This window comes from Mytilus californianus, unplaced genomic scaffold, assembly GCF_021869535.1.
Source record: "Mytilus californianus isolate M0D057914Y unplaced genomic scaffold, xbMytCali1.0.p SCAF_2, whole genome shotgun sequence".
NCBI classification, from domain to species: domain Eukaryota; kingdom Metazoa; phylum Mollusca; class Bivalvia; order Mytilida; family Mytilidae; genus Mytilus; species Mytilus californianus.
In genome coordinates this window covers 20366957-20390504 of record NW_026262668.1, presented here as the reverse complement: position 1 = coordinate 20390504, position 23548 = coordinate 20366957, and the positions used below count along the sequence as shown (strand labels likewise).

The 23548-nt window shown below is 31.0% G+C and overlaps 1 protein-coding gene across 4 annotated transcripts in view; it reads left to right on the top strand.

The window, feature by feature from the left end:
- LOC127729435 (discoidin domain-containing receptor 2-like) overlaps window positions 1-23548 on the top strand; it is a 150372-nt gene that overhangs the window by 53863 nt on the left and 72961 nt on the right. For 3 of the 4 annotated variants that reach the window (XM_052237265.1, XM_052237263.1, XM_052237264.1), the window contains exons 3-4: window positions 15035-15105; window positions 20958-21047. The gene's annotated coding sequence lies outside the window, so the exon portion shown is untranslated. The remainder of the gene's footprint in view (window positions 1-15034; window positions 15106-20957; window positions 21048-23548) is intronic. The other variant, XM_052237262.1, reaches the window with a different exon arrangement.

Sequence of the window (23548 nt, the reverse complement as noted above, 5' to 3'; positions counted from 1 at the left end):
TGATGAACCATTTTAATTTGAATTGAATCTTTTTCTGATAATAAATGCAGTTAAAAAGGTAATTTAATTGAGGATATTATGGTATTATTTATTTCACATGACTGTATTACAAAAAAAATGTCATTTGATTAACAATTTTTTCTGGAAAAAATAATTGAAGGCATCCTAAAATACATCTGCACTTTTTGTAAGTAATAAAATTAATGAAATAATTTTATAAAAGCAACTAGGTTAGATCCTTCATCAGATAATATCAGATGAAATAGGGGAAATTGAAATATTTTACAAAAATTACTTTCCTAATATGTTTTTTAATATTTTCATAATTGGGTAAGTTAGCTAATGTATGTAAAAACCCATAAAATAGATGATTATTTGTAATAAAATACATCATGAGTTCGTGGTTGAATGTTAAAAAAACCCAAAGCCACGTGTGATTAGTTTTAATGATAAAATTAATATATTCATTTGAAAGAAAAGTACAATGAGTTTTTAGAATAGATACTCAGTGAATCGGGTCAAGATACATTTTATTGACAGTTGATTGATAATTATCACAGAGGACTCATACAGAAATTCTTTATTGTAACATCTTGATATTTTATTATTTATTTACTTAAATTGAATATATGACTTGTGTCTACTGTGTTACAATAATAAAAAAAGATATTATAGGCCTTTGATGATATCATAAAAAGAAAATCTGTGTCTGAATCATTTTATATACTCATAAAAAAAATGGTGGGTTAATATGGTAAAAAAAAATGAAGCAGTAAGTTATGATTCTTGTATCTTCATGCATTGAAAACGCTGGCTACTGGGAAAAAATGTAACAAAAAGTTGCACTTGCATTCATGTCTTGCCTTCTGTTTTTTTTTCTCTTGTAATCTGATTGAAATATGGATCTTGTAGTACTAAATTCCTGATGAGGAAGGTTATGACCACCGCTCCAATCTACTTTCTGATAATTATTATGTAATCCAATGAAATTTCTGCCTCAATAGTTTTAGATGTGTATAAAATTACAACAAAACCTGGCTATTCTAAACCCGGTGAACTAGGGTGGATAGTGTGTCTCATTGGCAATCATTACCACATCTCCTTATTTTATTATGGGTATCCTGAATAGGTCTCTAAAACAGAGGGGTAGAACAGAGCATTATTAGGTCCAATCAAGCTAGGACACTGGAATCAGATTGTTTTGTTATGTACAATATTCTGTAACTGATGGAAAACAATAAATATGAAAAAAGTAAAAAGTCAGATGCCTTTAGGGAAATCTGATGTTTCAGAAACTGAAAGATTGTTGGTAAAATGAAAAAAAAAATGATGCCATGTAGGTGAATTACTGTAAATTAAGAAATTAATGCATGCATATATTATTGCAAATCACTGATTCCTGGTAAAAATGTAAGATTTAATTTATGAGATTGCAAACATTTGAGAAGGAAAGTCACTACTGAAATTATGGATGTGAGCTTTACTATTCTGCATCTGATTTACTGTTGCATTTTTCGCATTAATAAAAAAATAGCAATAATTTCTTGCAGGAAGTTATTAACCAATTATATAATGAAACGGTAAATTGGATGAAAGTAGATTTATTTAACGTTTTTAATTATGATTATTTCAAACTTGGATACCAATATATTTTGAAAATTCCCATTCATAATTCATAGGTGAAGTAAGGGTTTTGGAGCTAAACTTTGAAATAAATGGAAACAATATCTACACCCCCACTGCAGAGATATTCATGTATATTACTAATCCTGACATTTTTCAAATGCCTTTAATATATCAATTGAAATTTTCACACGTTAGTTTATGTACCTAAATGTGGGAATATCCCTTTTAAGACTTCATAATTGAAATAGAATTACAGCAGGCAATATTGTTTCAAGCATATTTTAAAAACTTTTCAAGAATCTTCAAAAATTTATGGTCCACTTGACACCTTGGGAGGTGAAGGCGTGTGACTTATTCAATATTTCTTCATTTATGACGAAGTAATTTATCTGAACTTCCACACCTTTGAATTTCAACCATTGGTAAATTTAATTTCAATTTAAAACCAATATATATCTTAAAGAGTTCTTTAGTCGTTTTGATTAAGTCTGGTCGTCTCTTGTGACGAAGAAATGTCTTGATAAGTTTTAACATATTTACATCTGAGTGCACCTGGAGAAATAGTTAGTCTGGACTGTGACAAACGAATCATACAATATTTCACAACTTTTGTGTTGGTTTGATGAGGTTTTATTAATCGTAAGCTTTTTACGCTGTTATTCCTGTCGGAAACAACCACGATGCCCTCCATCACGATCTGACAGCTGCCCCATTGTTAGGTTACACCACAATGGTCAATAGTTAGCAACTTTCATTGTCCGAGTCTTGATTAATATAAACCTTTAGGACATCCGTTGGTTTTCAGAAGAAATGGAGGGAAAAAAGTTCAAATGAAACATTATTTCTGCTTTTAGACAAAATGTGATTAACTTAAATGGTATCACTGAGGTCAGAATTGATCCGAAAGCTTATAAATTGATATAATAGAGAAAAGTCAGAAATTTTTCTGTATTATAAAAACAGTCCAGTTCTGAATAAGTATGTAATTATATTGTAGTTTATCTTTTCTTTACATACAAAGTTATGAAATAAATAACATGTTAATTCTAAAAATAAATCATTTCAATAGTTTTATTTTTGTTTCTGTAAAGGCAGTCAAAATTTGAGCAAAAACCAAATTTCAAATACTTTTTAAAAAATGTCCTTTTTTTCTAAATTTGTTTTGAGAATTCCAAATAGATTAATTTCTTCCAAGATTTTTTGTTGTTGCCCCATTTAACAGTAGGTCAGAACAACTCTTACATAGTGGGTTTACTTGTTGATATGTGGGAGGTCAGAATGTTGACAAAATCCACTCTTTAAGATATTGTTTTTACCTATATGAGACAATTGTTGAAATAGATAAATGAAGTACTTTTGGGTCCTCGACTTTGTTCACAGATCTTATATGTTACCTGTCAACACCTTTATGTCAACAAAGTGCAGTCAGATATCAGCTTGAATTGGTCCTTCATGAATTCCTTAGAGCTTCTGACAGTTGGAGGTTTAAATTCTTTCTTCAGATTTATTGTAGGGATCTTGATATCTCCAACCCTTAACAGAGATTACTGCATTTAATTTAACGGTAGGTTTTGCAAAAATGGCACAATTTTGAAATTCAGTTATGAGCCTTAAACAGAAATATATATGATGTCTTTATAAAGATATTGATGACGGGTAAAATATCTTTTTGGGCAGAACTGTGGCTGGTGTTTTGGCAACACAAAAATACCAACTGTAAAATGACCTTTTAAGTTATCTCCATGTACAAATCTTAAAATTTATGAAAAATGTGATTTAAGAAGAAAAAAGCTATATATTTTAAATTTTGCATTTTTCTAACTAATCGGTGTACACCATCAAATGGATAATAATTCTTCCCATACTGCCTCATCTAAAAAGATAATTTACCTAATATTACAATCGAATGTACTGCAGATTATGGAGTTATCTCCCCTTTCAGATAATTATATCTGCCATGGCGATGGGTAAAAGTAGAAATTATGGGTATTTATTAATATATTAGGTTTGCGTTCTGAACAAAATATAAATGAGGAGTCAAATATATGTAAAATAACAATGTTATAAACTGATACATTTTTCATTCTCTGACATTTTTTTCCTGTTTTTTGCAAATCAATTATTCTGTCTTTTCTGAGTTACCATTTGTGTTCTTTTTAAACAATACCAGGAACCCATTTTACAAAGCTTTTTAGCTCACCTGGCCCGAATGACCAAGTGTCAGCTTTTCTAATCACTTGGCGTTGTCGTCCTTCGTTGATATGTTTTACAAAAATCTTCTTCTCTGAAACTACTGATCCAAATTTAACCAAACTTTGCCACAATGATTATTACGGAATCTAGTTAAAAAATTGTGTCTGATTACCCCGTCCGCCAACCAAGATGGCCTACATAGCTAAAAATAGAGCATAGGGATAAAATGCAAGTTTTGTCTATTATCTTGAAAACTACTATAAAAAGAGATAATTTGACTAGCGCAGAAATGTTTTGAATGATGACATCTACCTATTGTCCATTTACTTCCAAACTGTCAGAGGATTTTTTGTAGGAGTTATTGCCCTTACATGACAAATTTTACCAACTTTTTAAATTTTTGCCTGTTATCTTGAAAATAATAATATATAGAGAGAAACTTTATACAGCAAAAATGATCAGCAAGACAAGACAAGATCTACAAATGAGTCGAATAGTTGAAATCGATGACGACACCTTATTGGAATTATTGCCATTAATGATGGTTTCGACCAATTTTTGCATTTTTGCCTTTTATCTGAAAAACTATAATAGGTAGATAGAAACTTAAATAATCAAATATGATCAGTAAGACAAGATCTACAAATTAGTCAACATGGTTTAAATCATCTGATGACCCCTCATTCTCTTTAATAACAATTTTTATCATTTTTTTTGTGTTGTTGCCTACTATCTGACAGACTATAATAAGCAAAAATGATCAGCATGGCTAGATCAACAAAGAAGAGATTTTTGTCATGAATTCTATTCTAGCCTACAAAGATGGAGAGTATCCATTGTTGAAGATGCACAATAAAATAGACCTTGGTGAGCGACACAGGCTCTTTAGAACATCTAGTTTTAAATTATGAACTAATGCATGAAATTTTCATACAAGTTTATATATGTTTAACATGAAAAACACCAGAGATTATTGTTATAGAAATAAATTTTTTTTTACATTTATCATGAGAACTATTTTGTTTCGATATATATATAAATAAAGTTGAATTCCCAGCTGCACTGCACATTAAAACCAACATATGATAAGATCTGCTGAAAATTGCAGGAAACCGAACAAATGATCACTCTTTCAGCTCCAAGTACATGTAAATTGCACATCTGCATAATTACTGATATTGTACAAAGTTGATAGGTGCAATGTCAATAAATTTGTCAGAGGTTACAAATGATTTAGCCCCCTTTATGTGTTATGATTACATAGAATGAATAATTCATAAGGGGGTGGAATCATAAATTTTCTGTTTAAAGAAATTTGTCAAGAATGAGGTTAAAAGATTGAATTAAACAAATTAACACTTTTGCCTTTTAGCGTTTTTTCAGACGATAATATAAAGTTTACTGTTGCTAAAATGTCACGATTTTCTTGAGAAGTGTTTATTAAGGTAACATGGTATAGAATTACCCCCCTAACAAAAAATATGGTCAGTAAAAAATGTCAAACAAAGATTTTGCATTTTGTATAAAATCTGATGCAATTCGAATTTTTGGTAATTTCAAAAAAGTTTTTTGCTGCTTAATTTTGGAAACATGAAGTCATGAATATTAAAGATTACAGTTAAAGCAATATGTATAAGTCTACATGAAATTGATATACATACCAGGTCTTAAGCCCCCTCAAATGTTTTGTATTTATAACAACATTACAAGTAAATTTACTGTATATCCAAAACAGTAGCAAAACTTTGTAATGAACTTATTCCACAGTGTTTTATACCTTAGGACCTTTGTTGGTGTATTTGGACCTTTTTCACTTTCAAAATTTTTTTTATTTAGCAACATTGTAAATACAACAGGATACACACAACAGTTGGAGATCAAATGTGATGATGTGACCTTTGACCTATACTGTTAATAGATTTGTGAGATATTAAATGGGAATCACTTATGGGTCATTTAATTTTATGAGGTGTGAATCTCATTAAAAAGACATTCAGATGTAATGGTCAAGTCCTTAAAATCTGCTTAGCCACTGGAAAATCGTTCACAAGTATGGGCCATCTGCTTAGCCATTGGAAAATCACCAGTTGAATGGCTAATATTAAACTATTAGTAGGCATTAGCACAAAGTAATTTTACAGGTGCATTAATTACAGGTATCCTAATTAGCTTAGTTAACTAATCTATTGAACATATGTCAGTGCCTTATTTTTATCAGTAGCCCACAGAGCTGTTGATTTGGTCCAGTTACACTGCATTGTATTACAATAATTTCATCACCTTTCAAAATTAGGTTCATTTTTTCTGAAGCATGTAATGTCTGGATTGAAAAAAAATTGTCATTCAAAATTAAAAAAGTTTTCTGTAAATAATGTTACCAATTTCACAATGTAATTTAACAATTTTCACATGAAAAATAAAAAAAATATTTGTACAGAATTTATTGAATGTTTCATACTTGGTTGAAATATTTCCCAGAATGCTTTAGATTTTTCTCAGAGAATGCGAATATGAGCACCATGGTCATATGTGGCCTCATGAATTTAATTAGTTGGATATTATCTTTTTGCTGTCTCATATAAACACACCTAAACTTGTAACCATTTCCCCTTTTATAATTTACCTTGGATTTTGTAAGGCTGTACTTGAAGCACAAGTTTAAATTTTAGTAGATGTGCAAAATTTTTATTCACTGAAATTAAAAATAATTTTTATTTCTTCATAAATGAGGAACAAATCAGTGGGTTGAGAGATTTTTTTTAAAATTTAAAGGACAGCAAAATTGACAATAAAGCAATTTGGAATTTTTCTAAATGAGACTGAAGCAAATGATTGTGTAAAATATAATTTATGCACATATTTAAAACGGTCATATAAATATCCCTCAGCATTTATTATGCTTTAAAGTAATAAAAGTGAATTGAATAACTGCTAGATATTATAAAACACCTATAACTCTAAATTTTATTGCAAAATTTTATTAGTTCTTAAAAGATATTGAAATTTAACACTTAGTGCTTACAAGCTTACATAGAATAGTCATTACAAACTTTAACCATTGGATATATTCTAATAATTCAAATTTATATCTTCAATGACTTTTTGTAAGAATATTTTCTTGATTTTTTTTTTTTTAGATCTGCTGATATTTTGAAATCTTCCAACATATCTTTAATTTAGTGGGATCCTAAGGTCATGGGGTTATATTATAAACAAATCGCTTTATGTATTACATAAAAATTTATATTCTGAATAGTGTTTAATGTTATGCAGGTGTTTCAATAGACAGTTTTATGGTCTCAGCACATACCTAACATGGTTATAAATTTGCAATTACATTCTTTTACCTAAAAAATTGACTTTATTAAGCGTGATTTTTATTCCAGATTTTCATTCTCAAATTTCATTCTCTAAAAAAGCAATTTATGAATTGAAATTGGAAAATTTTTAATGATGGTGTTTGTTATGTCCTTTAGTGTCCTTAATTGTAGTATTTCATAGCCAGGAAAGTCATTTTAATATGTTTTTGGCAATTTCCTATTAATAAATAGTCTTTGTGGACATCAAAACTCTTTCCTAAAATTTAGAATATGTCACATTAATGCATCTGTTGGAAAACGTAATAATATATGTTTTAAACAACCAATCAAAATTGTTTGAAATTTGACAATGTATATGTGTGATTAGTTGTCAGATACTTGCTTTAATAGTAGTCATAAAACTGAAGAACAATAAAATTTATGATATACTGATGATAAAATGTGAAAAAGTAAAGTACAGAAACATTTGATTTTAATAAATAAAGGTGGGGTACTGTTCAGTTCATATTTTATTGCTGTCGATTTCGATTAGATGTATAGCTCTATCAAATTTCACTATGATCTAAAGAAAGTCTTTTTTTTGTATTATTTGAGAATTTAAGTCAAAATTTTCGTTTTGCTTTACAACTGAAAATTAAAGTTAAGTAGAAGTTGGTTTTAGTCTGAGGACAATAAATATCAACTACTTGGGTATGAATAATTGTATCAGTAACAGGATGGTTTCATAACTAATTATCATATAGTGGTTGATTGAAAGAAAAGACCTCTTGACCTATTAGAAAGATATAGCAACACATCAAGGAGACGTGATGTAACATAAAGTGTTGCACATAGTAAACATCCTGTTTATGGTTTTTACAACACTTGTAAAGTTTTTTTTTATCAATATGGCTGAAATTGAGGTAAGCTATTGGGACGTGACTTGACATCCATGATCTATCATCGTTCACCCAATTAAGATTTTCCACAAGAGAACTGTCTTGGACTATTGTAGTGTAAGATTGGCTGGACATGTACTTGAGAACCATGGAAACAATTTAAACCAAGCTCTATAGATATGTTATTATACCCCACGCAACGAGTTGCAGAGGGTATAATGTTTTTGACCCGTCTGTCAGTCCGTCAGTCCGTCAGTCCTGTTTCTTGTCATCACAACTCCTCTCAAACCACACAACAGAATTTCACGAAACCTTTTTAGATAATAAGGACATACTATGTAGTTGTGCATATCGACAGGAAATTACGATTCAATTCTTTTTCTAGGAGTTACACCCCTTTGAACTTATTTACTTTAATGTACTACTGCAACAGTTTGTCATCGCAACTCCTCTCAAACCACACAACAGAATTACATGAAACCTTTTCAGATAATAAGGACATACTACGTAGATGTGCATATTGACAGGAAATTTACGATTCAATTTTTTTTGCAGGAGTTACGCCCCTTTGAACTTATTTGCCCAATATACTACTGCAACCTTTTGTCATCGCAACTCCTCTCAAACCACACAACAGAATTTCATGAAACCTTTTCAGGTAATAAGGACATACTACGTAGATGTGCATATCGACAGGAAATTACGATTCAAATTTTTTCCAGGAGTTACGCCCCTTTGAACTTATTTGCCCAATATATTACTGCAACCTTTTGTCATCGCAACTCCTCTCAAACCACACGACAGAATTTCATGAAACCTTTTCAGATAATAAGGACATACTACGTAGATGTGCATATCGACAGGAAATTATGATTCAATTTTTTTTCCAGGAGTTACGCCCCTTTGAACTTATTTGCCCAATATACTACTGCAACCTTTTGTCATTGCAACTCCTCTCAAACCACACAACAGAATTTCATGAAACTGTGTAGATAATAAGGACATACTATGTAGATGTGCATATTGACAGGAAATTATGATTCAATTTTTTTTTTCTGTACAACTTTTTTTTCTTACACTTATTTTATTTCTCCAATGACAATGTGGGGACGTGGGGTATCTGAGTGCGCTCACTAAGGTTCTTTCATTTTGATTGTCCTTATCAATTGATGACGACTGGAAATTCTGACTTGCCTCCAGTGGAGTGGGGAGTAAGATTGTTAGAAAATTAAATTGACAAGATGTGTTCCTCTGGAGGTTCTTAACAAAACAATTTTTATGCCACTACCGTAGCAGAAGGGGCATTAAGATTTACCCCTGTCCATATATCCATCTTATGTCCGTCTGTATGTCCCAAAATTGGTTTCCAATCTGTTAAAACCAAATGTTATGAAACATATACACAATGCTTATTACCATAAAACAATGATCAACTTCGAATTTGGGTGGCATCACTTTTACAGTCCTCTAATTATGTTCCTTTATAATGTTATATGCAAGCAGAGGCATCATCTGTGTCCCATGGACACATTCTCAATTTTTACTTTGGTGCCAATTGATTATTAGAAATTGCCACCAGCAGAGGTCAAAATTTTCATTGAAGCCTTATGGTAGAAAAGATTTTGTGCTTGTTCAAGAACCGGTAAAATGAATGCTGGGGATATCCTTCTTAAACTTAAATGTGTTTGTTCAAGAACCGGTAAAATGAATGCTGGGGATATCCTTCTTAAACTTAAATGTGTTTGTTCAAGAACCGGTAAAATGAAGATGGGAGTTATCATTCTGAAACTTATCTTGTTTCATTTGAATTAATGCTCTCTTTAGCTTTGAAAGTGTAGTTTTGACAGGTGAGTGATTGAGGTTTCTTGGAACCTGTAGTTGCATGCAGTTAGATTTCAGATACAATATTGGACTTTGTATTTTTGTAAGGAAATCCATTGATTATTGAACAACTACAGGTGTTGTTAGAGAACAAAGTAATATCAAAGAAAAAGTCACAGAGACCCATGAAACAGATGTGAAACCATTCAAGGGGAATATAATCGAAAGTCCTTTTTATGTTATTGCATATTGTTTTTCACCTAAAATTGGCAGAATTTGAAATCTAAAATTAAAAAATCAATGTATCTGTTGAAAAAATCAAACATTTTAAGGCGTTGATGGAGTTGTGAGAACAATATATGAAACAGGTGCTATGACTATATCCATTAAACCATTACTTTATGTCTCAGATAATGATAATAAAAAACATAGAAATATCAACCAAATAACAACCTCTAAAATTGAATGTCAACTAAATGGTAACTGCTTAATATGAAAAACTAACAACCAATCTCTAAAAATGGAATATCAACAACATAAAATCACTCTCTTAAAATTAGATATCTACAACCAAATGGCAACTCTAAAAATAAAATATCAACAACCAAATGGCAGCTTCTGAAAATAAAAACCAAACAACCAAATGGCAACTCTAAAAATAAAATATCAACAACCAAATGGCAGCTTCTGAAAATAAAAACCAAACAACCAAATGGCAACTCTAAAAATAAAATATCAACAACCAAATGGCAGCTTCTGAAAATAAAAACCAAACAACCAAATGGCAACTCTAAAAATAAAATATCAACAACCAAATGGCAGCTTCTGAAAATAAAAGCCAAACAACCTAATGGCAACTCTAAAAATAAAATATCAACAACCAAATGGCAGCTTCTGAAAATAAAAACCCAACAACCAAATGGCAACTCTAAAAAACAAAAAAAATATCAACAACTAAATGTCAACCTCTTTGAATAAAATACCAACAACCAAATATCAACCTCTTAAAATAAATATCAACAACCAAATGTCAACCTCTTTAGATAAATATCAACAACCTAATGTCAACTTCTTTAAATAAATATCAACAACTAAATGTCAACCTCTTTAAATAAATATCAACAACCAAATGTCAGCCTCTTTAGATGAATATCACCAACAAAATGGCAACCTCTTAAAATAAATATCAACAACTAAATGTCAACCTCTTAAAATAAATACCAACAACTAAATGTCAACCTCTTAAAATAGATATCAACAACCGAATGTCAACCTCTTTAAATAAATATCAACAACTAAATGTCAACCTCTTTAATATAAAACATTCAAATGCAATTTATTTCTAATCACTATTTTGATTTAGACATCATCATATATTTTGTGAGGTTAGAATAAAAGTTTTGGTTCTACATGCAGTATGTAACTAACATAAGCTGACATAATAACTAACATAAGCTGACATAATAACTAACATAAGCTGACATAATAACTAACATAAACTGACATAATAACTAACAAGCTGACATAAGCTGACATAATAACTAACATAAGCTGACATAATAACTAACATAAGCTGACATAATAACTAACAAGCTGACATAATAACTAACATAAGCCGACATAATAACTTACATAAGCTGACATAATAACTAACAAGCTGACATAAGCTGTCATAATAATTAACATAAGCTGACATAATAACTAACATAAGCCGACATAATAACTAACATAAGCCGACATAATAACTAATATAAGCTGACATAATAACTAACATAAGTCGACATAATAACTAACATAAGCTGACATAGTTGATAGACAAACAGAAGCCTGAACAAAATCCAATCCAAAAGGTCTTCAGATGTTCTCCTCCCATTTTGACTAGCATTTTAAAATAAAATCATTAAACCTAAAACAGATTATGATGATGTTAAAAGTCTAGAGAATTGTTACATAACAGGATCTTGTAATCGTATATTTGTTAATGTATCTAAATAACTATAGAGGGATACATCGTGCCATAGACTCCTTTGTTATATGAACAGATATTTTTACAAATATTAAAATAGATTTACAATGGTGTATTTTGTAAAAAGTTTTGCATGGGAGTTGTAATTTAAAGCAGTCTGGGGTGTAATAAATTGCAATTTGATGCTCATCCTTCTATTAACATCATGTCCATATTAAGGATTTCTTGTAGGTTTTGGGGTATTTTTATATATATTGTGTTAATACATTATGAAGTGAATAAAATTAATATCTAAACATTCAATACTTTGCACGAAGTTTTTACTTGAAATTGCAGCCAACAATTAAATCTACTGTATTACTTTCTTGTCATGTGAAACTTTATAGTGGAGAATTTATTTAATTTGAAAAGTAGTTTATTCTCTCAATAGTGAGCACATATAATGACAAAGGTGTTTTCATAGCAATAGTAGAAATATATAGTAATGGACTTATCCCTATTTATGTACCTTCATTCATACCATTGTATTTTGGTGAAAAATAAAGGTTGACTTCTAGATGTCTTTTGGTTTTTTGTTGTTGTTGGATTGCTGCAGTCTCTTGACAAACATCACCACACTTCTATTTTGATCATTTGTATTTTTCATTTAAATTCATATAGGTGTCATTATATTGTGTTAATTGTTTCATTATGAATGTTGGTGCACAGTCAGACCAAAATCAAGACAATCAGTTTTAAGATTAAATGCAGGTTGACATCCAATGATATCAGTATAATATTTGAAGATGCCATTTGACATCCAATTAAAAATTGTAACATGCAGTTTGATATCCAATGAAGTGAGGTTTAACAATTGATACTACATTTGATACCCAATGGGATAAGATGTTATATTCTTGGTTTAGTTTGACAGCCAATCAGATGATGCAGAAACTAAAAGAAACCAAAGTTTTTATCTCAACCAGAAAATCCATTTTAGCTCACCGGGGCCCGAAGGGCCCCATGTGAGCTAATGCCATCACTTGGCGTCCGTCGTCTGTCGTCGTAAACTATTTAAAAAATCTTCTCCTCTGAAACTACTGTGCCAAATACCTTCAAACTTTAACTAAATGTTCCTTAGGGTATCTAGTTTATAAATTGTATCCGAAGTTTTGATCCATTGACAAACATGGCCACCATGGCTAAAAATAGAACATAGGGGTCAAATGCAGTTTTTGGCTTATATCTCAAAATCTAAAGCTTTTAGAGCAAATCTGACACGGGGGTAAAATTGTTCAATTGGTCAAGATCTATCAGCTCTGAAATTTTCAGATGAATCGAACAACCCATTGTTGGGTTCCTGCTACCGAATTGGTAGTTTTAACAAAATTTTGCAGTTTTTTGTTATTATTTTGAATATTATTATAGATATATATAAACTGTAAGCAGCAATAATGTTCAGCAAAGTAAGATCTACAAAAAAGTTAATATGACCATAATTGTCAAATGACCCCTTAAGGAGTTATTGCCCTTTAAAGACAATTTTACACAATTTGTTCAAGTTTGCTAACATTTAAAAATCTTCTCCTCTGAAACTACTGGGCCAATTACCTTCAAACTTAAACTAAATGTTCCTTAGGGTATCTCGTTTATAAATTGTATCAGAAGTTTGTATCCATTGACAAACATGGCCGCCATGGCTAAAAATAGAACATAAGGGTCAAATGCAGTTTTTGGCTTATATCTCAAAAACTCAATCTTTTAGAGCAAATGTGACATGGGGTAAAATTGTTTAATTGGTCAAGATCTATCGGCCCTGAAATTTTGAGACGAATCGAACAACCCATTGTTGGGTGGCTGCCACCGAATTGGTAGTTTTAACAAAATTTTGCAGCTTTTTGTTATTATTTTGAATATTACTATAGATATATATAAACTGTAAGCAGCAATAATGTTCGGCAAAGTAAGATCTACAAAAAAGTTAATATGACCAAAATTGTCAATTGACCCCTTCAGGAGTTATTGCCCTTTAAAGACAATTTTACACAATTTGTTCATCAAGTTTGCTAACATTAAAAGTCTTCTCCTCTGAAATACAGGTGAGCGATTCAGGCTCTTGAGAGCCTCTTGTTTTTTTATTCAATCTTTTTTGATTAAATTCATATAGATTTATAAATTTAACAACATCTTTACTTGTCAATGCATTCTATATACTTTAAACCTTATTTCATTAAATCCTTTATAAAATTGAATAATCTTTTACAAGAAGAATAACATTAGTATATTGATTTAGACTGTTCCATTTTGAGTAAATACTTATGATTTAATACAATTCAATATTTAATACAATTGTCCCAGTTAATCAAAGCCATAGAGGTTATTTTAAATTACGAGGATTATGTAACTTTTGGATATTTAATAATATCGAAATCTGTTGAAGTATTTGTAAGTTCCTAATCTCTCTCGTTTGTTTTTGAAAGGCAAGTGGGTTTACTTAACACTTTCCTAATTCAGGATTAATTCAACTGTATAGTTGCTATTGGTCTGTGTTTTATCGAGTGTAAAATCTTGACTTTGTGATGTCATTCTAATCTTGGCATATAACAATAATCTTATTATTACATAAGCAAAACTTGGATTTGAAAAATTAAATTTGCTTCAAATAGATTAAGACTTTTGGGTTTTACTTTGATTGAATGATCAGTTGACATTTATTCAATGATGTATACCATTGTGATCAGAATAATCAACTAAGAAATTATCAAAATGTGAATTAGACAAAACATCAGCTGCATACTCAGTGTCCTAATGTTATGAGGTTTAAAACTCCAGAAGATTTTTCAGAAGATCCTTCAAATAAACACTTTTTAAGACACATGGAATTAAGCAGATCTCTAATTAAATACAGAGTCCAGTGGATAAAGCTCACAGTAATAAGCTCAGTAAAACCTTCATTGAATTTGGTTAGTAGATGATGGTTGACTTGTTTGTTTGGTCCTTGGTAATTAATTTTTTGAAACTTAAATTGATTGAACTTAACCTCTTGAAGTAAAAATTATTATTATAATTTTCAAACAATATTAAGTTCAGAATATTTTTACTGTTGAAATCCAAATCATTTCCCATGATCTTTAAACAAAATAAAATACTTTTTTTTCTTACAATGAAAATGAAGGCTGACAGGTAATGCTTATTTTTGTTTATTTTTGAGATGTGAAATGTTCATATGGAAATATTTTCCTCTTTTTTAGATACTGATGATCTGGCTTTTGACCTTTGGTTGACTGCATGTGACCAGCAGCTGTTTTGTGATTGGATACTGGTGAGAAATTTATCATGGTCATCTCTTTGTTTATTTTGATGATAATTACTTGGAGCATGTAAAGCTTTTTTTAACCCATGCTGTTTTTGATCAGATTTACATGGGAAATGATTGTCTTTTCAAAGTTTCCAAACTGAAATACCAGAATAACAGAAAAATGTATCATTTCAGTGATAAGGCGACAGTCAAAACATTCACTGGAACTCAATACCAAGATGTGGAAATCAACTGAAGAACTGAATTGTGCTATGCTTTGATAATAGATTAATAGACTAAGGCTGACTCTTAATGCCAGGGTGACATCTGCACGTACAGATTACTAAGCAAGTGCACTAGTCGTGTCATCCTTAAGATGGGGTAGAGGGTTAAGTCATAATTTTAGTCTTGGAATGGCAGGATGCACCTGACTTTATAATTAATAAAATTCATCACTAATAAGATTAGTTTTTTTGGCAGAGAAAAGTAGATTGCACCATGTTAAAGCCTCTTTTTGCTTGTTGGTTACAAATACAATTACTAAAATAGGCCAATGCTGAAATTGACTTGTGGGTAAAAAGCCGCAGCATACTGCCTCTTTATAAAGCCTCTTTATAAAGCCTTGGGTAGGAGGATATTTTATTACATAAAATGTACATGAAAAGTCCTGTTTTGACAGTCTTCGAATTTAGCATAGGACCGCCAGCCCCTTGCCTGTGAAAATCTGGTTGGTTCTGTTGATTTTTGTGAATTTTGTAACACAATCTTAAGAAAAATTTGAAGATTCATGAATTCAGTCCTGTAAAAGCCAAACCCCAATTTCTATGACTGTTTTGATTGACATGTCTATAAAAACATTAAATAAGCAAGCATAGAATAGAATAGGTATGGAAACCTGTAGTATTTTAATCATTGTACATCCTATCAAAATATTTCTGATGAATATTTGGAGCAGGTGAAAAAGCCATCAAAATGAAATTTGTAGTAACCAAAGTCAGTAAGAAGTATTCTATAACTGTTAATATTCCCTATAGAAATAAACATTTCAGAGACCTTTTATCAGGATGTCTTGGCTAAGTAAACAAAGCTGGAAGAAAAATGGTTTAATCATGATTGAAGATTTGTGAAGACCTGTCTGGAATAATGAATTGATGATTTCTCAACTTGGCATGTAAACATGCTAGAATTGTACTTCACGAAGATAGTTTACGATTTTTCCTGATGTTACAGTGCACTCACCTAACCATAGTCTATCATTCCAAAAAAAATACAAAAAAATATGATGCTCTTAAACGATGATCCAAGTACTCAATGAATTTTAAGTTACTTAATAGGCGATTGGAGCAAATATTGAAACATTAAAATAAAGTACTCTCAAAATAACTAGGAAAATTGACACAGTAGCTACAAAAATAAATGGCTCCACAGTATGTAAAGGCTATGACAGCAAGACATAGTGACAAAAAAGTCTTTAAGAAGTGTATTTGCTTTGGGAGGGAACATGACTGATTCCAAAGTGAAAAAGTTATTACTACATGAAAATGCCTCAAATGTTTTTCTTGTATAAAATGAAAAATGTCTTTGGCTTCTCATCAAAGGTCATGACAAACCAATATTGAAAGTGACCTGTGTCCACTCATTTAGTTAAGCAGTTCAACAGTATCAGTCTGAATGTAAACATGGTACATTACTTAATAACACAGATATATGATTGTTTACATTTGTCTCTAATGCACCAAAGTGGGCATGTTGCATTCTATTTGGTTTTTATTTTGATTTGAGGATAAAATCAACATGAAACTCTGTAATTGATTCCTTCTCCTTGGATACCAGTTAATGTGAGCCTAGTAGGGGGCACCACTAAATATGTTTTTAGACAAGTCATTAAAGAGTTTTATCCATACATTATGAGGTTTTGGGAAGAATAAAACAACATGAAATATGTATAAAGTTATCAAATTATTCTCTTTTATCCTCAAATTGATGTAATATTTATGAAATTGGATCAAATTTTTTGACACTCCCAATATTTTGCAGTAGACTGCGATTTTAAGTAAGCTTTACACTTATTTTGTTTTCAATAAATGTACTACCATATACCTGTAGGTCCAACAGGGCTGGGGGTTTTAATTAGTTAATTTGAAAATTATTTTTTTTTTGTTACTATAATAAACTATATGCATACTAATAAGGGCGACCTACATTTGCACGGATTTTAAAATGACACGCATTACATTTGCGCGAATTTACCTGTAGTTTACCTGAGTTTTTTTTTACCTGTAATTTGTTTTTCGATTATTGTTTTGAACATAAATTGGCGATCATACCACATCTTGTTTATTTCATATATTGATAAACATATATTAGACAAGTCTTTATGTAAAAGAAAAGTTTTGAATAAAATACAGCAAATATCATGGAAAAGAACATTCAAAGTATATGTAGTCATGAATAAAACGCAGTATACATGCAGATGATATCTATACGGGAATCATCTTTGGATCAGTCCTTGCCTGGTACTTGTATACTAGCCATTTCAGATAGCATTCATGGGAAATTTCACCAGTTTGAAATTTCAGAAATTGTTAAACAGTAAACTGAATTTTCTATTTGTCTGTGCGTTTTACAAGGGCTTGGTTATCGCTGATGTTAATTTTAACAATATTAAGTAATTTTTTTTTATGCCCCCGCCGTAGCGGAGGGGGCATTAAGTTTTACCCTTGTACGTCTATCGTCTATGTCCGTACATACTTCCCAAAATTGGTTTCCGTTCTCTAACTTTAGTTTGCCTCAACCAATTGTTATGAAACTTATACACAATGCTTATTACCACAAAACACAGATCGAGTTTGAATTTTGGTGGCATCACTTTAACCGTTCTAGAGTTATGCCCCTTTACAAATGGAAAAATTGCTAAATTTTTTGTTTCCGTTCTCTAAATTCTGTTTGCCTCAACCAAATGTTATGAAACATATACACAATGCTTATTACCACAAAACACAGATCGAGTTTGAATTTTGGTGGCATCACTTTAACATTTCTAGAGTTGTGCCCCTTTACAAAGGGAAAAATTGATAAATTTTTTGTTTCTTTTCTAACTTCAGTTTGCCTCAACCAAATGTTATGAAACATATACAAAATGCTTATTACCACAAAACTCGGATCAAGTACAAATTTGGGTTGCGTCGCTTTTACAGTTCTTGAGTTATATCCCTTTATAACATTATATGCAAGCAGGGGCATCATCTGTGTCCCATTGACACATTCCCCATTTATTTTATCTTGAAATAGAATGTTACCCAAGTTTTTTTTTTCTCAAGGGACATGTGTAAAGTGTAGAAAAGTCAAATGTTTTAATACTATTGCAAGATGAGAGAGTTTGTTAGATTGTATGTTATCTAAAAGATCTTTTGAATTTTTTTAGTATCCACATCTGATTCACGCCACCTCTAGAATAGGTAGTTGCACAATAACTTTAATGTTCAGCTTTGATTGATGATAAAATTGATTTTAAAAATTTAGAAAGAAGTTTCATGGAGAACTTGAAAGACCCAGCTTTGTTTGTACAGACCTATTTTGTCATCCAAATTTTAACCCCTTCTCACTTGACACTCATTATTGTCCTCCCCTAAATTAAATGATGTGTGATACAATATGTTACACAAGATAAGGGAATTCTTGGAAATATTTATTGTGTTTTTTACACCTCGTCAGATTATATTCCTGTCCAAGTTAATTGAAATTCTAGGAATGGACAGGAAACCCTTTTAAGAAAGTTGTAAAAGATTAGTTTTATGGAGAAAATCTCAGCGTTTACAAATAGAGTGATCCATATAAGGATTCTTTTGAATTTATCACTAATTAAGATTTATATTGTAAACTTCAGCATAACAAATTGGATTTTTCATTTGTAAAATTCATCAATTAGGGTAAATGGCAAATCAATATGGGGAAAGTATTATAAATGGTTGCCTCTTGTCGGACTTAATTAATCTAGGTTAATACTGGCGATGAGATCGGCTTTGGAAAATAATTATGTTCACAGTGATTGAATAATCAAACAACCTGCGCCATTCTAGGACAGAATCGATCGCCATTGTGAAAGATTGAATGGTCTATTGTTTGTCTACATACATTGCAGCCTTTATTTCACACTTGCTAGATTTCAGTCCAAACTCTCTACTAAAAACAGGACTTTTATCAGAATTCACCTGGATGTTGAAAATAAAACTTTGGTTGCTCTTGACAACAAGGCATCATTCCGACACATAAGAAATAGTTTTCCATCTATTGGTATTTTTGGAATCAATAATGGATGTTGGTAGTATTATCATTTAGAGAGTGAACAGTGTGAGAAGATAATATTGATCTTTAATATGTTTTACCTTTAGGAAATACTGGGCTCTGTCAAGCATATATATGATACTGGGCCTCTCTCATGCATGAATGATCACTTATGGTTTTTTGGAATCCAGACTAATTTTTATCCAGATATAGATTTATGTACCATTTTAGTTACAGTGATCCCATCAAATATTGCGATAATGAAGTCCTATTTGGCTGAAATCATTCTCAATAACTTCATGCTAGAAGTAGTAAACAACTGTACTAGAAAACGTATTGAATTAACGAATTGCAATATAAATTAACAATATTCTTGCTGTAATATTACGTAAAATACCCCTGTTGAGAATAAGGTGTAAGTCTATGGAATGTGGTATGGCGTTTTTGTAATCTCCGGAGAATTATCATTTCTGTCTTAATGTACTTTTATCACATCAGTTGTCACAGGGCGACTTGTTTTCGATTTAATGATGTATGGCTTTCGTTTATTGTCCAATTTCCAAGGAGAAAAGTGCATCCTCAGCAGCATCTGACCTTTCACTGGACGACAAAATAACTGTTTAAAGACAATAAATTTCTGCTATTTTGATATTAATAGGATATTTTAGGACACTTAAAATGTTGAAACCTATTGACTGATGACCTCTTAAATGTTCTTTCCACCTACAAAATACACGTTTCATTGTCTTGTTCCTCTCTGTTTAAAGGGAATTTTATATTCTTTAGGAGAAATCAGCGCCCACTATATACAAATCACAAAATATGCTCTCATTTTGCTGGATAGTGAACAGGGATATATATAAAAAGCTAGACATATTGTACAAACACTCATCTATTGTTGAAGACTCCACCACCAGATGTCTTTTGGGTTTTTTAATGTTGTTGGGTTGTCGTCTTGTTGATGTACAAGATATACACTATATCTCCTTTTATTCAAATGTTGATACCTTTGCTTGATGCGTTTCCTTTTTTTTTTTGTAAATGATTATATATAAAAGATATGACTGTGTGGTATGATTGTTGGTTTTTATAAATGATTATATATAAAAGATATGACTATGTGGTATGATTGTTGGTTTTTATAAATGATTATATATAAAAGATATGACTATGTGGTATGATTGTTGGTTTTTATAAATGATTATATATAAAAGATATGACTGTGTGGTATGATTGTTGGTTTTTATAAATGATTATATATAAAAGATATGACTATGTGGTATGATTGTTGGTCAATACCTTATAGTCAGCTATAAAAGGCCCCAGCATGAAAATAATCAAAATCTTCAAACACCATGCTACCTCGCTGTCTTTCATGGTAACAAACCTTCAAAAATTTGAAGACAGATATTTCATTAGCCCATATAATAATAACCGCAAAAAAGAAATTACCAAAGTAGAGCAGAGTGTTGTCAGATCCTTGTTAGCAAAATGTGGACACAGGACTAGTAGTTTGATCAGATTGACTAACTGTTTATATTTATATTAATTTCAAACACTTTTTGAAGTGAGTTTATTTTTTTCATTTTTAGATGAAAGTAAAAAGACAGATACTGACCTAAAATTTGGTTTACAAACTTAAATAGTCTATGCCTTTTGAGTGATTGAATGGTATTTTTAAGGTAAATCATACACGACTATTATCTTAGATAGCTCTGATGTCTGGCAGCCATCTTGAACAGCAATTTCAGACAAACTTGATTGTAAGTTGCTAGATATTCAGTTGAAAATATTTTATTCACACCCACAAGAGAAGTTGTCAGCAATATGTCTATAGGTATCTGCAATGTAGGTGCACCAGGAGAAAAAAGGGGGGTGTATGATATTGACACACAACAACAATTTAGTTCTCCAACTCAACTCTGACTCTTCTGTGAGTTAATACTCTTGTTATGTATTGCTTAAGTTAATATAGTAATCAAATATTCAAGATGGTCACCACACTGCATGAATTACAGTTATGTCTGCCTCATATCTTGGCTTACATCTAGAAATTGACAAGGGTCAGTTGAGGACAAATCTGTACAACAAAAGCGATGGTTTCAGTTTCCTAATTGTGAACTTTCTATGTAGCAACATTTCATCAGCGCCTGCATATGGAGTATACATCTCCCAGTTGATGCTATATTCCAGAGCTTGCTTTTCCTTGATAGAGGATTGCTGTTTAAAGGGGAGCTATTGAACCAAAGATTCTAAGGGTTTAAGTCGGAGTCATCCCTTCAAAAGTTTTGTGAACTCTATTGCAAGTTGGTAGACCCTTATGGCATAATGTGTCACATGACCACTGATATGTTCCAATTGTTATAACCTCAATAAAGGAAGGTCTTTTCCTTGATTCTGACATCACCAAATGAGACTTATCACTGAAATTGTACATACCATGAGCAACATCACAGGTGCCTCTAGTGGAGCAGGATCTGTTTACCTTCTGGAGCAACAGAGATCTCCCAAGGTTTTTTTTTTTGTTGTTATGTTCATTTTTTACTTTTGAATGAATTGTTATGTTGACTTGTTTGTCTTTCTGATGTCTTTCGTTTATTCTTTTGAATTATGTATTTTGTATGTCCCCTTAATATCCCCGCCTCTTTGTTTTTACAGAATATTGATGATAGCAGATAGATAACATACTAACACACCTATTAAGCAATTGATAACTTATAAGTTGAGCAAAACAGCCTCCTTGGGGCCTCCTTTTTTATAGTTTTTGTTGCATAACAAAGAACATATCACTTAGTTTTAATAGTCTTTAGAAATCCTAAGTAATATCAATCTTGGCTTAGCTATTGAGAAACCAACACTTAAGTTTTCATTTTTTGTTTCTTTTCTTTTTTCTTTTGTAGTAAATCCATATTTTTTTATTTTTAATAGATATAAATGGAGTTTGTTTTTTTATGAGTTTGACCTTTTTGACAAGTTTCATTTTATATCTTTATGTAACAGCTGTATGTTGCGTTGTGAAATATATGTGTCACCAGATGTCGCCACCAGATCTAACATATAGATGTTAACCAAATATAATGCAGAGTCAATTGACCATACATAAGAACTAGGCAAGAATAATTTAACCCTTAAACATACTGAACTAAATACTCGTTAAGTGCTTTTTCTCAACTGATTATTATTGTAAATATCTTAATGTATTTCTACGTATTCCACTGATCTAAATAATAAAAAGGGGGGGGGGGTTGAGTGGTAAACAAAAATTTTAAGCCCCGCTAAATGTAAATGTGCAATAAAATCAAACTTGCACATTTGGTTACATATGTAATAAAATCAAACTTGCACATATGGTTACATATGCAATAAAATCAAACTTGCACATTTGGTTACATATGTAATAAAATCAAACTTGCACATATGGCTACATATGCAATAAAATCAAACTTGCACATTTGGTTACATATGTAATAAAATCAAACTTGCACATATGGTTACATATGTAATTAAATCAAACTTGCACATATGATTACATATGTAATAAAATCAAACTTGCACATATGGTTACATATGTAATAAAATCAAACTTGCACATATGGTTACATATGTAATAATAGTAAAATCCCTATATTTTATAAGATCAACTTGTCCAAAGAAAAGGTCACAGACACTTAAAGACCTACATCAATGGTTCCCTGATGATGACTCTGGAACCATTCTTTAAGATTAAAACATCTACCTCAGTAACTTTTATGAATCTTTTTAGAGTAAGGATTAAAGGTGTCATGAAAACTGATAACAGATTGTCTGACAATGAGAAGAGGTATGAAAAGACCCATTATTTGCTTCCTAAAACTGCAATACAAGTAAAATTTCTTCAATCATTTCAAAATAAAGTTAGTTTTAATGATAAAGGAAAAGTATGTTAGCCTTTTTCAACTGATTTTTATAGTTTGTTCTTATGTTGTGCTGTTACACCACTGTCCCAGGTTAGGGGAGGGTTGGCGCCTTCAAACGAGTTTAACCCCGCCAAATTCTCTATGTGCCTGTCCTGCGTAGGGAGCCTGTAATTCAGTGGTTGTCGTTTTTTTCTGTGTAACATATTTGTTTTTTTCGTTCATTATTTTGTACATAAATTAGGCCTTTAGTTTTCTTGTTTGAATTGTTTTACATTTGTCATTTCGGG